The following is a 14,806-nucleotide window of genomic DNA, read 5'->3' as shown; positions in this document are numbered from 1 at the left end:
AAAACACATTTATGATACATCTAGAGCAAACTTTAGAGATGGCTTTGATCTAAGTATACAAATATTTGGTGTCATCATTCAGCTGTAAGTAGAATTTGTATAGAGTACATGTGTAGAAATTATAGCCAAATTCCATGTCGAAATTAACTTTTTAAAAAGAAATACCCAGTTTATGTAACAAGAAAAACTCTATATGGCCCCCAATATTTCAAATCTAGCTGGTCCTGCGCACTCACTGCCAATGTTGCATTGGCTAAAAATTGCTTTAAATGCAAACTCAGAAGTTTCCTATTTCATAAATCCACAAATTTGTTACTGTACCCAAGTATTACAAAACAATAATTTCCAAATTATGTGCAAAGGGCTTTAAAAGACTGTCTGCCCTTTGTCTGAGTCATACCACCGCTGGGTTTGTACCCCAAAGAGATAATAAGGAAAAATACTTGTACAAGAATATTCATAGCTGCACTCTTTGTGGTGGCAAAAATTTAGAAAATGAGGGACTGTCCATCGATTTGGGAATGGCTAAACAAATTGTGGTATCTGATAGTGATGGGATACTATTGTGCTGAAAGGAATAATGAACTGGAAGAACTCTATGTGAACTGGAATGACCTCCAGGAATTGATGCAGAGTGAAAGGAGCAGAGCCAGGAGAAAGTTGTACTTGAAAGACTGATATATTATGGCAGAAAGTAGCAGTGCAATGATCCAGGACAATTCTGAGGAACTTAGGAGAAAGATCGCTATCCACATCCTGAGAAAGAATTGTGGGAGCAGAAACACAGAAGAAAAACATATGATCAATCGCATGGTTCACTGGGGATATGACTGGAGTATTGGCATTAAAAAATCACTCTCCTGAAGATATGAATAACAAGGAAACGGGTTTTGAGCAATTATACATGTATAACCCAGTGGAACTGCTTGTCAACTTCAGGAGGGGAAAGGGGAGAAGGGGAAAATCATGGATCATGTAAGCATAGAAAAATATTCTAAATTAATAAATGTTAAAAAGCAACAGCTTTCCAGATTATACACTAACAGACTGACAAGGGAACTTGATAAGATCTGAGGCTGTACTGAGCCATCTTACCTACAAAGTTTGGCTTCTGAGAGATCTCTCTCTCTCTCTCTCTCTCTCTCTCTCTCTCAGTCTCTATTACAGGTGTCTGGCTTAGCTATAATTGCGTCCCATCCCTTAACATTGGAATCAATTTAGAAATTTAATAAAACTCAAATGTATCTATACTTGGCTCCTGCAATATTTTCTTGGGATGCATTGAATTATTATTTTTACAGAAAACTCTGTACAGAATAGATTTAGTCCAGAATAACTCATTTCATAAAAAATAAGATTTCTATTAAACAACTCAGAATGAAATATGCATTACTGAAAAACAGATGTTTTATTTCTAAACCTTTATATAATCTCTAAAGAAAGTGGACAGTACACATGAAAGTAACAAGGGGGAATAATTCACCAAAAAATTTTTCTCATCTTACAAATGGTAGTTCAACTTAGGTTAGGAAATGTTCTCTGTGTTTGAGGGTGTGAAGTATATGTGCATGGCATGAATGTTAAAAAATAATAAAGGCTGGAAAAGGTATATTTATTTAAGTTGATTAAATCATAAATGTGTTATACAGAGGCTAAACTAGGTTACCAAATCCCAGAATTATATTAATAAGGAATATCTTTTTAAATACAACATTTTGGAACCACTAAAATATCTTTTACTACCCCTAAGAGACTCAAGGAGTTTAAAATAAAATTTTTTTAAAGGGGGAAGACAAGGTTGAAATTAAATTTCTGAAAATTTCTTCCAACCTACCCTTTCTTAAGGCCTAAAGGAAATGGTGGAATACACTGGGGGTAAAAGACCCCAGCAAGACAGTGTAAGATAAACCCAAAGACCCCAGCATTTGGGACAAAAATCCACTATTTGACAAAAACTACTGGGAAAATTGGAAAACAGTATGGGAGACATTAGGTTTAGAAAAACATATCACCCCTACACCAAGATGAATTCAGAATGGCTGAATGACTTTGAACTACCCATTGAACTACCAAAAAACTTTTTTACTGAATTAGGAAAAAACATAACAAAGTTCATTTAGAAGAACAAAAGATCAATGATATCCAGTGAAATCATAAAAAAATGTGACAGGAGGGGGCCTTACAGGCCCAGATCTCAAACTATACTATAACGCAGTGGTCATCAAAACAATATGGTACTGTAGCTACTGGGAAAATTAGAAGACAGTATAGGAGATATTGGGGTTAGATCAACATCTCACACCCTACACCAAGATAAACTCAGAATGGTTGAATGACTTGAATATAAAGAAGAAAACCATAAGTAAATTAGGTGAACACAGGATAGTACACTTGTCAGATCTTTGGGAAAGGAAAGATTTTAAGACCAATCAAGAGACAGAGAATAATAAAAAATGTAAAATGAATAATTTTGATTACATTAAATTAAAAAGTTTTTGTACAACAAAACCAATGTAACCAAAATTAGAAGGGAAAAAACAAATTGGGAAAAATAATTGTAACAAAAACCTCTAACAAAGGTCTAATTACTCAAATTAATAAAGAGTTCAATCAATTTTATAAAAAAATCAAGCCATTCCCCAATTAATAAATGGGCAAGGGACACGATTAGGCAGTTTTCAGATAAAGAAATCAAAACTATCAATAAGCACATGAAAAAGTGTTCTAAATCTCTTATAATTAGAGAAATGCAAATCAAAACAACTCTGAGGTACCACCTCACACCTAGCAGATTGGCTAATATGAGAGCAAAGGAAAGTAATAAATGTTGGAGGGGATGCAGCAAAATAGGGACATTAGTGCATTGCTGATAGAGTTGTGAATTGATCCAACCATTCTGGAAGGCAATTTGGAACTATGCACAAAATGCTTTAAATAATTGTCTACCCTTTGAAACAGCTATAGCACTGCTGGATTTGTACCTCAAAGAGATAATAAAGAAAAAGACTTGTGAGACTTCCTGGTAAACATGGAGGCAATCTAGATACAGAACTCTTCCTCTCCTCACCACCTACCGATGTGGATGACCTCTAAAGGCCAAAAAAAAAATCCATATGAACAAAGGGACTCTACAATAGGGCACAACATTGAAGGTACATGGGATTTGGGCATTTCCACACTATAAGGGGGTGGAAAAGCTTCCACCCAAATACGAACTGATCAACCCTCCCCCACCCTACCTACAGAGCCAGAGTCAGAGCCAGTGCAAGCTGGAATGACTGAGTGAGTGAGGGACACCTCTAGGTCCTTGACAGCTGACTAAGACCACCAAAGACCTAACCCTGAGAGCAGCTAGACCTGAAACCCCAGCAAGCTGAAGAGCACAGACCTTGGGCACCCATGGGAAGATAGCACAGAGAAGGGCAAAAAACAGTAGAAACTGCAGAGACTCCAGAAATGGCCTCAGGAAAAAACCTAGCTCCTTACCTCCATACATAGAAAGTCTGCCCTCCTCACTCAGACTTATGACTGGAAAGGGAAGGAAAAACCACCATAATGATGTAAAACAGTGGCCAGGAACAACTTCCCAACACCAAGAAAGCGAAGAAGGTGCTGACCCTAGATAATTTTTATGGAGGAAAAATCCAGACTACAGAGGAAATATCAGAAGAAGAAATACAAATAAATGCATCAAATCCTTCCCCAAAAAATGGAAATTGGTCACAAGCTCTTGAAGAATTTAAATTGGAGCTTATCAAAAAGATGGAAGCCTTCTGGCAAGAAAAGTGGGAAATAATTCAAAAAGAAAATAATAGTTTAAAGGACAAGAACTCCTAATTGGAGAAATAGCTGGAAGCCACGAAAAGCAGGATAGAACAAACCAAACCAGTCTGTAAAGACCAGAATTAGGCAATTGGAAGCCAAGGATCTTACAAAAGAGCAAGAATTAATAAAGCAAAGTCAAAAGACTGACAAAATAGAAGAAAACATAAATATCTCACTAACAAGATTATAAATAAGGAAAACAGATCACAAAGAGATAACCTGAGAATCATTGGTCTACCTGAAAACCCAGAAATGAACAGAAATCTTGACATAATACTACAAGAAATTATCCAAGAAAACCAAATTAACAGCATCATAGATGAAAATGGAGACCTCACCTCTAATGAAGAGGAATTAAGGCAATCATTAAAAACTATTATGCTCAATTATATGGCAATAAATATGGCAATCTAGGTGATATAGATGAATATTTACAAAAATAAAAATTGCTTAGATTAACAGAAGAAATAGAATTCTTAAATAACCCCTTATCAGAAAAAGAAATTGAATAAGCCATCAAGGAACTCCCTAAGAAAAAATCCCCAGGGCCTGATGAATTCACAAGTAAATTATATCAAACATTCAAATAACAACTAATCCCAATACTATACAAACTATATGACAAAATAAGCAAAGAAGGAGTTCTATCAAATTCCTCTTCTGACACAAATATGGTACTGATTCCAAAGCCAGGCAGGTCAAAAACAGAGAAAGAAAACTATAGACCAATCTCCTTAATGAACATAAATTCAAAAATTTTAAATAGAATATTATAAAAAAGATTCCAGAAAGTGATCATGAGGGTTATTCATTATGATCAGATGGAATTTATATCAGGAATGCAAGGATGGTTCAATATTAGGAAAACCATCCACATAATTGACCATATCAACAAGCAAACTGACAAAAAACTCATGATTATCTCAATAGATACAGAAAAAGTCTTTGACAAAATACAACACTCATCCCTATTAAAAACATTAATAAGTATAGGAATAGAAGGGCCTTTCTTTAAAAAATGAACAGTATATATCTAAAGCCATCAGCAAACATAATCTGCAATGGGTATAAACTAGATACATTCCCAATAAAATCATGAGTGAAACAAGGATGTCCATTATCACCTCTATTATTTAACATTGTACTAGAAACACTAAGAGTAGCAATTAGAGAAGAAAAAGAAATTGAAGGTATTAAAATTGGCAATGAGCAGACCAAGCTATCACTCTTTGCAGATGATATGATGGTCTACTTAAAGAATCCTAGAGAATCAACTAAAAACCTAGTGGAAATAATAAAAAACAATAGCAAAGTTGCAAGATACAAAATAAACCCAGATAAGGCATCATCATTTCTATATATCTCCAACATATCTCAGCAGCAAGAATTAGAAAGAGAAATTCCATTTAAAATCACCCTAGACAATATAAAATATTTTGGAATCTATCTGCCGAGACAAACACAGGAACTATATGAACACAACTACAAAACACTCTCCACACAATTAAAACTAGATCTAAACAATTGGAAAAAACATCTATTGTGCATGGCTACGATGAGCTAACATAATAAAAATGACAACCCTATCCAAATTAATTTACTTATTTAGTACCATACCCATTGAACTACCAAAAATTTTTTACTGAATTAGAAAAAAACATAAGAAAGTTCATTTGGAAGAATAAAACATCAAGGATATCCAGGGAAATCATGAAAAAAAAATGCGAAGGGGGACTTGCAGTCCCAGATATCAAACTATACTATAAAGCAGTGGTCATTGAAACAATATCCTACTGGCTAAGAGACAGAAGGGAGGATCAGTGGAATAGCCTTGCGGTAAGTGACCTCAGTAAGACAGTCTATGATAAACCCAAGATCCCAGCTTTTGGTACCAAAATCCACTATTTGATAAAAACTTCTGGGAAAATTAGAAGACAGTATGAGAGATATTGGGGTTAGATCAACATCTCACACCCTACACCAAGATAAACTCAGAATGGGTGAATGACTTGAATATAAAGAAGGAAACTATAAGTAAATTAGGTGAACACAGAATATGATACATGTCAGATCTATGGGGAAGGAATGATTTTAAGACCAAGCAAGAGTCAGAAAAAAAATCACAAAATGTAAAATAAATAATTTTGATTACATTAAATTAAAAAGTTTTGTACAAACAAAACCAATGCAACCAAAATTAAAAGGGAAACAACAAATTGGGGAAATCATCATAACAAAAACCTCTAACAAAGGTCTAATTACTCAAATTTATAGAGCTATCAATTATATAATAATTAATTATATAATATATAATCAATTATACAAAAAAATCAAGCCATTCTCCAATTGATAAATGGGCAAGGGACATGAATAGGCAATTTTCAGGTAAAGAAATAAAAACTATTAATAACACATGAAAAAAATGTTCTAAATCTCTTATAATCAGAGAGATGCAAATCAAAACAACTCTGAGGTATCACCTCACACCGAGCAGATTGGCTAAAATGATAGGAAAGGAATGTAATGAATGCTGGAGGGGATGTGGCAAAGTTGGGACATTAATGCATTGCTGGTGGGGTTGTGAATTGATCCAACCATTCTGGAAGGCAATTTGGAACTATGCCCAAAGAGCGCTAAAAAACGGCCTGCTCTTTGATCTAGCCATAGCACTGCTGGGTTTCTATGCCAAAGAGATAATTAAAAAAATACTTGTACAAAAATATTCATAGCTGTGCTCTTTGTGGTGGCAAAAAATCAGAAAATGAGTAGCTGTCCTTCAATTGGGGAATGGCTAAATAAATTGTGGTATATGTTGGTGATGGAATACTATTATGCTCAAAGGAATAATGAACTGGAGGAATTCCATGTGAACTGGAATGACCTCCAGGAATTGATGCAGAGTGAAAGGAGCAGAACCAGGTGAACAATATACATAGAGACTGTGGCACAATCGAATGTGATGGATTTCTCCACAAAAAGCAATGCAATGATCCAGGACAATTCTGAGGAACTTAAGAGAAAGAATACCATCCACATCCAGAGAAAGAACTGTGGGAGTAGAAACACAGAAGAAAAACAACTGCTTGATCATATGGGTTGACTGGGATATGATTGGGGATGTAGACTCTAATTTATCACCCTAGTGCAAATGTTAATAATATAGAAATAGGTCTTGATCACTGACACATGTAAAACCCAGTGGAACTGATCACTGGCTATAGGAGGAGAGTGTGGGAGGAGGGTAGGTAAAGAACATAAATCATGTAACCATGGGAAAATATTCTAAATTAAGTAATTAAATAGATGAAACAAAACAAAAAGAACCAAAACAAAAAAAAATGGAAATACAAGGGGCAGCCAGATGGCTCAGTGGATGGAGAGCCAAGCCTGTAAATGGGAGGTGCTAGGTTCAAATTTGACCTCAGATACTTCCTATCTGTGTGACCCTGGACAAGTCATCTGACCCCCATTGTCTGATCTTCTGCCTTAGAACCAATACACTATATTAATTCTAAGATGAAAGTAAAGAGAAAGAGAAAATGTATGGAGGGAAGGAATACAGGGCCTCCACAACCTTTTCAATCTGAGGTAAGATGTCCTCATCTTCTTTGTTAAATCTTAAACTCTGGTCAAATATAATGTACTATTTCAAAAGAAGTCTCCATGGTGCTTTTGATGACTACATATTGTAAAAAATGGAAGCTTGAACCCAGGACTCCAGTCCCCATAAGTCCTTGCTCACTTCCCAGAATGCTTTGTAATCGGACCTGGGTGAGATCACAAGTTATTATTTAAAGGAGTTCCCCGCCTACTAAGGGTCTTTTCCTAATTCTGCTTCCAAGCACATGCAGCTCTCCAACTAGCAGGCAAGATGTGAGTGGTCGTGAATAGGCTCTCTGGGCCTAGACACGTGCTTTTCTTACTTGTATTTTCTTAAATTCCTTATCTTAAATAAAATTCTAAAACTATAATACTCCTTGCAGAAAGAAACTAATTTCTACTTGCCTCAGTTTCCCCCCTAAATTTTAATCATAACAGTTGAATTTTAACTATTACAATATTTAGTGCCATTGGATTGTTTTTCCATGATGCAAAACCCATGATATAAACAACAGAACTTTCGTAAACAAATCTGTATGTGGAAAATGTTTTTGGATACATTAGTTGTTGGGTAGACTTTTCACCTGTCATATAATATTTTTGGAAATGGTCACAGAGTAGATGGCAAAAGTAAACACAACCTTCTTTTATCATAACTTATTTTCTCAGGTACTTTTGCTAAATAACCTATCAGAGAAAAGCTCCCCAAAAACCCTGGATAATAGTTGAACTACATCATGGTTCACCTTAGATATCAGTTGTGGGGGGTTAGAAGGCATTCAAATTCTAACCTCACTTCTTTTCCTGTATTAAACCTCCAATCACCAGACAGATGTTTCCATTATTACCTCAAATTCAGTAAGTCTAAAATCTAGTTCACCTTGTCCCCTAATATTAATTTTCCTTCCTAACTCCCTTATTTCCATCAGTGATAATTAATTATCTCCTATTTGCTCTGTATGTAGCTTGCTTTGTATTTGTTGCACATTGTCTCTTCCCACTGGAATAATGAACTCCTTAAGGCCAAGAACTGTCTTTTGCCCCTTTTTATACCCAGAGTTTAGCACAGTACCTGGTCCTCGGCAGGTGCTTAATAAATCAACCTTCCAGGCAGGCAGGTTAAAAAGCCTGGGAACCAATATTTATTTATTGATTTCTCTCTCTTCTTACCTACACCTGATCAGTCACATCATACAGTTGATTTGCAATAAGCCTGCCATTTACAAAAATGTCCAGTTCCTTCCTCCAAGAAATGGTTTTTAGATAGGATTCCCCCAAAATTAAATAACATTTCTCATGTTATATTTCTTAGAGTTGTCCCTTCCTTTCATTTCCAAAGCAACTGCTTCCAACCTCTCCTACTGATTGACCCTTTGCCAGGGACCCCTGAGTAACCAATATGTGTGTGGGTGGCAATGTGAAGTGCCACCTCACTATTCCATCTCTACCCAACATTTGTTTGTGCTATGACACAGCTCGATGGGATAAAGGCCAGATCATATAAATACACTTCCTTTACAACTTGTTACTGCTTGACCACAGCTAAAGGGGTTGGGTGACCCCAGGACACTTCTATATCTGTAACTCCTCTACTTACCGTTCCCTTCCCCAAAGGTGGTCTAGTCTCTGTCACCCCTCCAGTGTCAGGGCCTAATCCTTTTATTGGCTGGGTAGATGAGTCTATGGACTAGAAATCTGGGGACCTGGTGGCATCCACGAAACAAGAGAACTAGGCCTAATTCAATAGCTACTTCCCCTGCAGCACAGAGGATTTTCTGGACTATTATACCCACTTTTAGGATGATGGTAATATTAGATTCTATTAGGAATATCTCTGCTGGGGTTGAGAAATTGTCTCAGTTCATGCTCCCAAGCTACTAAAGCTATCTCCTCTTTCCTCCATATTCCTTGGCAAAGATAGCTATACAAAATTGGCTAGCCATTCATATGATTATAGCTACTTCTGGGGGTGCTGTGGCTCTTATTAATAAATCTTGTTGTTCTTACATAAATAAGGTGAAACTGTTGCAAGTGAGCTTCAAAGAATTTGAAACAACACTCAGTAAATTGCATGAGAGGCCCATCTGACATCTTACAGTACATGGTCCACCTCATGGCTACAAGGCATGGGTTTGTGGGCAACTGAGGTCAAATAGGCTTTTTTAATTCTAGGAATTTTTGTCCTTTTCAGGCATTGCCTTACTTGCTCTTTAAAGTCTATGCCATGAAGATTGTTTCCCAATTTGTTGTTACACCCTTCAAATTTTGGTTACATTGGTTTTGTTTGTACAAAAACTTTTTAATTTGATGTAATCAAAATTATTTTACATTTTATGACTCTTTCTATGTCTTGCTTGGTTTTAAAACCTTTCCCTTCCCAAAAGTCTGACATGTATACTATTCTGTGTTCAGCTAATTTACTTATAGTTTCCTTCTTTATGTTCAAGTCATTCACCCATTCCGAATTTATCTTGGTGTGGGGTGTGAGGTGTTGATCTAAACCTAATCTTCCCTACACTGTCTTCCAGTTTTCCCAGCAGTTTTTGTCAAATAGTGGATTTTTGTCCCCAAAGTTTGGGTCTTTGGAAAGGTCTAATTACTCAAATTTACAAAGATCTAAATCAATTGTACAAAAAAATCAAGCCATTCTCCAATCGATAAATGGACAAGGGACATGAATAGGCAGTTTTCAGATAAAGAAATCAAAACTATTAATAAGCACATGAAAAAGGGTTCTAAGTCTCTTATAATCAGAGAGATGCAAATCAAAACAACTCTGAGGTATCACCTCACACCTAGCAGACTGGCTAACATGACAGCAAAGGAAAGTAATGAATGCTGGAGGGCATGTGGCAAAGTTGGGACATTAATGCATTGCTGGTGGGGTTGTGAATTGATCCAATCATTCTGGAGGGCAATTTGGAACTATTCCCAAAGGGCGATAAAAGACTGTCTGCCTTTGATACAGCCATAGCACTGCTGGGTTTGTACCCCAAAGAGATAATAAGGAAAAAGACCTGTACAAGAATATTCATAGCTGCACTCTTTGTGGTGGCAAAAAAATTGGAAAATGAGGGGATGCCCTTCAATTGGGGAATGGCTGAACAAATTGTGGTATATGTTGGTGATGGAATACTATTGTGCTAAAAGGAATAATAAAGTGGAGGAATTCCATGGAGACTGGAACAACCTCCAGGAACCGATGCAGAGTGAGAGGATCAGAATCAGGAGAACAATGTACACAAAGACTGATACACTGTGGTACAATCAAATGTAACGGACTTCTCCATTAGTGTCAATGAAGTGTCCCTGAACAACCTGCAGGGATCAAGGAGAAAAAAACACTACCAACAAGCAGAGGACAAAAGGTGGGAGCAAAAACACCGAGGAAAGGCAACAGCTTCACTACAGGGGTGGAGGGGATATGATTGAGGAAAGACTCTAAATGAACACCCTAATGCAAAAACAATAACATGGAAATGAGTTCGGATCGAGGACACATGTGATACCCAGAGGAATCACGCATCACCAATGGGAGGGGTGGTGGGACAGTGGGGAGAAAAAGAAAATGATCTTTGTTTCTAATGAATAATGTTTGAAAATGACCAAATAAAATAATGTTTAAAAGGAAAAAGAAGTCTATGCAAAGCTTTTAACAGGGAAAAAACTTCTTTATATGTACACTGAGAATCACGGTCATATTAGAGTTATAATAGATTTAACTTTTAAGTAATCCATCTGTATTTTCTTTAAACACATATGCTAAACTGTTATAATATTTAATGGGGTTTGAGAAGTGATCATTAATTTTTTTTGTTTTCTTAGTTTTAGGTATAATTTTTTAATCTTAAGTTTATGGAATGATACCTAATAGTGGGTACTGAAGAAAGTTTCCAGTGTCTAATAGCCCTGTCAGCATTGCATACCTCAAACCCTGGACTATTAAAACCTGCAATTGGTGATTAACTTTAATGGGGCTCTACCAGGCATTTGAGTCTGATTCTAGGAAAACTACAAAGGGACAGCAAACCAGCCATGGATTGGTGCTGATAAGCCAATAATCGTGGATGTCAATAGCCCTGTAGGAACGATAAACATTAGTGCCAAAGTAGGAGTGCTGTCTCAGAGAAAGCCAAAAGAGTGACTGCTCAGCTAAGTTCTGACATACAGGAGAATATCCTTATTTGGCTCTGACTCCAGCTGGCTATACCTAGGACTCCTGTATGGAGTAGAAGTCAGCCAGGGGGACCACATTCCCCTTTTGTTAGACTTCTACCCCTCTTTTGTCTTTAGCATGGCAACTTTCTTAAGTCATGGCAGATGATGGGTAACTACAATGTTGAGCCTGAGCTATAGAGCTATAACTTGTAAGATATAAGCTATCTCCACTAGACCCTGAATATGTATCAGGAACTCATTGTAATTTTTATTTTTATGCATATTTAAGGTGATTCATATATTATTGGAGTGACTTATTTAATGTATTCTTAAATGAGTAACTTATCCACATATCCTTTACCAAGTTTTTTATTGTTGTAAAAGAATATTCACCCTTTTGGAACATTATTTTGTGTTACCATCAGTTTACGTATGTGTTTTTATATAGGAGTAGATCTTGAGCAGTGTCTCATCCTCCAGAGGGAAGATTGTAAAGTTAATCCTAAAGATCTATAGATTAAGAACTTTGTAAAGCAATTTTTGGCAAAGATATGACCAATAAACTGGAGAAGAGGCAGTAAGGACCATCATGATTCTAGACAGAGTGAAAAATGCTGGCAATAGAGAATGCCCTCTAGAAATCAGTCACTAAATCATGAAACTCTGAGTGAGCCTTTGGATATAATAAACTGACCTGTGAGGGACTGGGCCCTCCAACCCCTCCTGTCCTTCCCAGTCACCAATATTTTATCTTGGTTGTAAAAAGTGGAATGCCCCCTCATGCCTCCTGGTCAATGTATCCAACAATCACTTTTAATATTATGAGAAACACCCAACTGTAGATGGATCTCCCTGAAACGTACACTACCTTGGGGCCCTCATGCACCCTGGCAAGACCCTGAAATGTAGCTTTTACAGATGGGATGATTCACTACAAGTCCCCCAAAGAATCAGATTGTGTGAATTAACATGAATTTGTGCTGCTCTTTCGTTTTGAAAAGGAATGTTCTGAAGATTCATTTAGGTGTCCCCCTATCCTTTGCTGGGGTTAGGAACAAGGCCTGAGGATTTTCTGTATAAGGAGGAAACCTCTGGCTCTGTGGCATTATCCCACATGGATCCTGGCATCAGGCCTCTGACCTGGTCTAAAGTCAAGTCTGTCCAATCAAGGTCTCAGAGATGGGTGAGGCCAGCCCAGGTTAGCTAGGCAACAGCCCATGTGATATGCACCTTTTCTCTCTAATCCATTTTCACTAATAAATAATTATAAATCAATATACAGTCTCCAAAGAATTTAAACTTAACACATTTGTTTAAATCTTCTACTGCAATAACTCTCCTTGGTTCCCCCCTTTCCCATCTCTAATTCATCTTGCATGCTACCGTGAGATTCGGCTTTCTAAAATATCTGTTTCACCCTAGCAAAGTCTCATTCAAAAACGTTCAATGCTGCCCCAATGCCTATAATTCTAAGGACAAAGTCCATAGCCTGAAATACAATCCTCCTTAACTTGGCTTTTTTCAGGGTTCGCTCCCTACTATATTATTACGGCACATGTCAGCACTAATCTATTCAAAGAACCATAAGACTTCCAACATGGAAGTGACATCTCAGGGAATCCATGCCAATCTCTAACTGAAAGGTCCTTCCCTCTATGGAAGTCTCCACAACTTCCAACTACTGCCTTACAACTTTCATTAAAAGGGAGCTCATTTCTTCCCAAAGTAAATTATTCTATTTGGGGATAGCTCTAAATATTCAGAAAGTTTTTCCTTATATTAAGTTGAAATAAATACCCCTGAATTTATTTGCAAGTCTCAGTTCTTCCTTTGGGGCCGACCAAATTAAATCTAATTTCTATTAACCCTGGCAGACCTTTAGATATTTAGAAGGCACTGATTACATCCCTCATTAGTTTCTGCCTACTCTCAGTAAACATATTCTCAATGGATTCTCCTATAAAATAATTTTAGGTCCCTATGCCACCCTACTCAACCTCCTCTGGGCATGCTCTAATTAAATGCTATTCCTAAGATGTGGTGCCCAGAACTGTATACATTACTCCAGAGATAGTCTAACCAGGACAAAGTACAGCAGGATGATATCCACTTTCATTCTGGACTCTACCCTTTGACCAGTCACCTTTTTAGCAGATGTATCATACATTAAAGACTCATTGTATAATCTACTTATACTGCTACGCCTTTTTCATATGAAATTCTTGCCCCCCCTTTTCCCCTAATCTATGCCATTTTACTTTATTATTATTGTTGTTGTTGTTGTTCTAAATGCAGCGCTTTAAATGAGGAGAGCTTCCGTCCTCTCCTGATGGTTCCTCGTGATATGAAAGTGTCTGTGTTCTTGAAGACTGAAGTCACATAGCATGAGCTTTAGATTGCTGCTATCCGATTGGAAAAGTTCTGAGGACAGAAAGTGAGCCACGAGCTAATAAAGTTCCGTCACTGTGACTCATGAAACAAATAAAAATACATACATAGAAAGATATGTCTATAAGCATACTGTAAAAATATACGTATATAAATGAATACATATAAAGATGAAGCAGCCGTCAGTCCTATAGAGTCTATCCACCAAGGCAAGCAGCTAGGCGGTAAAGCGAATAAGGTGCTAGATCCAGAGTCAGGAAAACTTCACCCCATTCGAAGCCCTCCTCAGACATGAGACAGCTGTGTGATCTTGGCCAAGTCACTGAGCCAGACTGTTTCCATTTCCTTTTTGTTGGCAGAAGGCACAGAGAAGAATGTGACTGAAAGCACTTTCCTATCCAGGGAAGGGGTCCTTAACCATTCTTCAAAGGCTTCTTTAGGAAGGGCACCAAGACTAGAAAGGGGGCCATTCACAAGACTTCTCAGTCTCCTTGTGCCCATCCCATCAGACCTTTGGAAAGTGGGGGGAATCGTGGATGGCCGCTGTTCATAGTCCTGATTGGCCCCCGCTCTTCCTTCTGAAATTCGTGTTCTTCTTACAAGCGGCCTTTCCAGCAGTCACGCCCTTTCCTTCCTTCTAGGTCTTAATCAAATAGATTTCCCGATTCCTGTCCCAAAACGTTTCAGGAGTCCCTGCTGGGTAATTAACTCCCATGAGAATAAAATGGTTCCCATCTCCTCGAACTGGAGATCTCCTTCTCGTGGCCTCCTCCCGAGCTGGAGGATGTGGAGTCACAGAGAACGCGGAGTGAAAGAGTGGAGAAATAGGAAACTT

At 37.4% G+C, this 14,806-nt stretch overlaps 1 protein-coding gene across 7 annotated transcripts in view; it reads right to left on the bottom strand.

The window, feature by feature from the left end:
• Positions 1-14,806, bottom strand: part of ST7 (suppression of tumorigenicity 7) — a 300,665-nt gene that overhangs the window by 135,265 nt on the left and 150,594 nt on the right. The gene's annotated exons all lie outside the window — the stretch shown is intronic.

The sequence above is a fragment of the Monodelphis domestica genome, chromosome 5, assembly GCF_027887165.1.
Source record: "Monodelphis domestica isolate mMonDom1 chromosome 5, mMonDom1.pri, whole genome shotgun sequence".
Lineage (NCBI taxonomy): Eukaryota > Metazoa > Chordata > Mammalia > Didelphimorphia > Didelphidae > Monodelphis > Monodelphis domestica.
The sequence above is the reverse complement of the archived record's forward strand: the minus strand, read 5'-3'. Positions and strand labels throughout refer to the sequence as shown.